This window comes from Suncus etruscus, chromosome 15 (assembly GCF_024139225.1).
Source record: "Suncus etruscus isolate mSunEtr1 chromosome 15, mSunEtr1.pri.cur, whole genome shotgun sequence".
In the NCBI taxonomy this organism is placed as follows: domain Eukaryota; kingdom Metazoa; phylum Chordata; class Mammalia; order Eulipotyphla; family Soricidae; genus Suncus; species Suncus etruscus.
In genome coordinates this window covers 34,339,296-34,343,172 of record NC_064862.1, presented here as the reverse complement: position 1 = coordinate 34,343,172, position 3,877 = coordinate 34,339,296, and positions in this window count along the sequence as shown.

Here is a 3,877-nt window from a genome sequence, read left to right as displayed (position 1 = left end):
CACACAAATATATCTATACACATATATATACATATGTGCATATATGTACGTGAGTATATATATATATATGCACTCATATATGATTTGGGTGAAGAAGCCAAGGTAGTTGTTGTTTGGGCCTATCACTAAGAAATTGAACAGGCCCTGAGACTTGTGTATTTGTTGTCAATTTATTGTAGCTTAATTGATTAAATAGTAGCATTGTGGCTCACCTCATAGGAAAATACAAAAGAAAACTTTCCTTCAAGGCTTTACTTGCCTTGTGCTACTTTGTTGCTCCTTGGTTTCTCTTACATAATTGATAAGCCCAGTTATTCAGCAATGTTTACAACTTAATTAATTCTGAGTGCTAGTTTTGAAGAAAGCCTGACTAAGTTACTGGGAGAAGCATCTTGCTTCTTAGATAATCCCCAAGAAATGCTGTGTCTGCTAAGTCCTTGACAACTTCTGTATTTAAAAAGAAAAAGTTGTTGGGCTGGAGTGATAGTACAGCAGGTAGGGCACTTGCCTCACACACAATCGACTCAATTCAATCCTGTCATCCCACATGGTCCCCAAGCACTGCCAGGAGTAATCCCTGAGCATCACTGGGTGTGGTGTGTCTCCTCCCCAGACCCCCTCCCCAAAGAAAGCTGTTTCTGAAGTTAAGTTATAAGAAATGACTGAATAGTCAAGAGAATCGGTAAGTGACTAGCTAATTTGCCTACTTGGTACTTCAACCATGGTACAGATAGCCTAAAAATTAGTAGGAATTAGCTTCCTGATAGCAGGAAATCTTCATATTAAGATTTTAAACCAGGTTTAAGGTATAGGTAACCAAGTTTGAATCTTTTCCCCATAGGAAGATCTCTTCTGTGTGGCTAGCACTTGTAGTGCAAAGTACCCACTGTAATTTATGAAATGAATAAACTACTAGTGTAAGATTGGCTTTTTCATCACACTACAGAGACTACCCCAGTTCTTTGCATTTTATTTTCTGGCTTTATCCCCCTTTATAGGAACAGATATTTGTGTTTTTAAAACAAAATTGTTTATGTCAAGGGAGATGACTTTTTAGAAACCAGCTTCCAGGCATTTTTGAAATCCCTTTCATTTTTACAGATGGTATAGAAGTCACAGTCTGTTATTTGGACTGTTTCTTCTCTTGCCTGTTGTACCTGCTTTTTCTATTTCTTTCTGGATAGTCAGGAAAAGATTTAATGTTTAATATTTAAACAGTATTTAATATCTAAAGATAAAATTATTCACACTTCAAACCAGTATTGAAACCAGTTGGAAACCAGCTAATAGTTCCTTAATCTCAGATTTAGAGATGAATGTAAACTGTATTCTGTTGAAATGTGCAAGTGCTTGATTCATACCATTTAAAAATTCCTGCCTTTTAGTCATTGATTAATGGGACCAACTTAAAAAGTTTGTAGCCTTAAATCTTCATGCTGAAAGTTTTGAGTAGAATGCAAAAACATGAAGTGATTGCCTGGAATTTAGTTATAGTTCCAATATTTGGCTGGAAAGAGAGAACAGCCTTCCAAAGAAGGGCCCAAGAATACTTACTGACTGTCCAATATAGGAATTCTTGGGGGCAATTCTCTGATCAACAGTTTGTGCAATGAAAGAAGAAAACAATCTGCAAAAGAAAACTCCTATACTGTTGGTAAAATTAGGAAGTAAGGTCTGTTCATTAAAAACCAACAGCACTTGTTTCAGGCGTTAGATTATCTGCTATGACAATTTATTTCTGCAGGAAAATGGGTATTAAAAGTTCCTTTTAAAACTATCTGGCATCTGTTTGTACAAATTGTCTTCATCCTTGTGGTGCTTCCTAATCTGAGCCACAGTCCCCACGTCTTTTGCTTTGTTTTTCTTTTGGAGTGGGAAGCTTTTGCTTTTGCCTTAAGATTGTCCCTAGGAATTAACAGGTCTTCATTTTGTACAGCTTTTTAAAGTATGGATCAGCATTGACTTATGCTAATGTGTGAAGAAAAAAGTATCTAAAGCAGGCGAGCATTAATGAACAAACGTATATTTTCTGTGAGTTGAATAGAGTGTATGGTTTGGTGTTTTTAAAAAATTAATATGAAAAAGTTTGGTTTTCACAAATAAAGATTGGTATTTTTTAAAAAGCAGAAATAAAAATCTACTTGTTCTTGAAAAGATGCAAATGTAAGATTTAGAAAAATAGGGGTTAGAAATATAAGAAGAATGTTTATCAACAGGTTCATAGTTTTGGATTGGGAACTTAGTTGTTTTTAATAATGACAGCAATGACATAGTATTAGGAAAGTTTGGGAAGATGCTCTCAGTTTTACTTTAAAATGAATTTCGTGTTTCTGTATTTCATTGTTTTCAATAAAACTTGCTTGTTTTGGACCTTTGGGGATTTATTATGTTTCTGTATGTAAGTCAGTAAATTCAGTATATTCATTGCTTTTCTCTAAATTGTAATTGAAGCAGCTTTTGTTGCAGTTAGGGACTTTCTTTGTTTTAGTTTTGGGGCCAAACTCAGCTGTATTCAGGGGTTACTGCTGACTCTGTACTCAGAAATGGTGGTACATGGGGCACCATATGGGATGCCGGGAATGAGCCCAGATTAGCATATGCAAGGAAAACACCTTTCCCTCTGTCCTATTGCTCTGGACCTTTAGGGACTCCTGACGATGCTCAGGGGTTCCTCTACACTTAAGAAATTTCTCCTGGCAGGATTGGGAACTATATGGGATGCCAGGATTCGAACCACCATCCATCCTGGATCGGCTGTGTAAGGCAAACACCCTACCACTGTGCTATCTCTCCAGCCCAGGGTTTTTTTTCCCCCAATAAATTTTTTTTTTGTTTTTTGTTTTGTTTTTTTGGGCCACACCCGGCAGTGCTCAGGGGTTTCTCCTGGCTGTCTGCTCAGAAATAGCTCCTGGTAGGCACGGGGGACCATATGGGACACCAGGATTCAAACCAACCACCCTTGGTCCTGGATCGGCTGCTTGCAAGGCAAACGCCGCTGTGCTATCTCTCTGGGCCCTCCCCAATAATTTTTTTATGGGGGGGCTGGAGCGGTGCCACAAGCAGTAGGGCTTTTGCCTTGCGTGTGCTAACCTAGGATGGACCACGGTCCCCGGCGTCCCATATGTTCTACCAAGCCTGGAGCGATTTCTGAATACAAAGCCAGGATGAAACCCTCAGCATCACTGGGTCTGGCCCAAAAACCAAGAAAGTTATTCTGGGGGCCAGAGCGATAGCGTAGGAGTAGGGCATCTGCCTTACACCTGGCTGACCCGCTACCGACCCAGGTTCGATCCCCGGCATCCCATATGGTCTCCTGAGCCTGCCAGGAAAGATTTCTGAACAGAGCCAGGAGTAACCTAACACCTGGTCGCCACCAAGTATGACCCAAAACCCCCCAAAAAGTTCATTCTAAAGATTAATTTTTGTTTTGTTTTCAGACCACACCATCAATTGCTCAGGGCTTATTCCCTAGATCTGCACTCAGGGATCAGTCCTGGTAGGTTTGGGGAACCATATGGGGCCATATGGGTCATCTGAATGCAAGACAAACACTCCATCCTCTTATTACTGTCTGACCCCTAAAAAAATTATTTTTTTGTAGGGGCCAGAGAAATAGTAAGGCATTTGCCTTCACATGGCCAACCTAGTGTTTGATCTCTGGGTCATATAAGAGCATTCCATATGGTTCCTGGAGCACCACCAGAAGTGATTCCTGAGTGTAAAGCATAGAGTAACCCCTGAGTACCAAACACTGTGCGACCCAAACCACTTTCCCCCATAAAAACTTTCATATGTGGAGATGGAAATGTTACACAGTGTGTGCAGAAAGAGGTTTGGGATAATTTTAAAGATGGAAATTAAAAAATTACATGTTCAG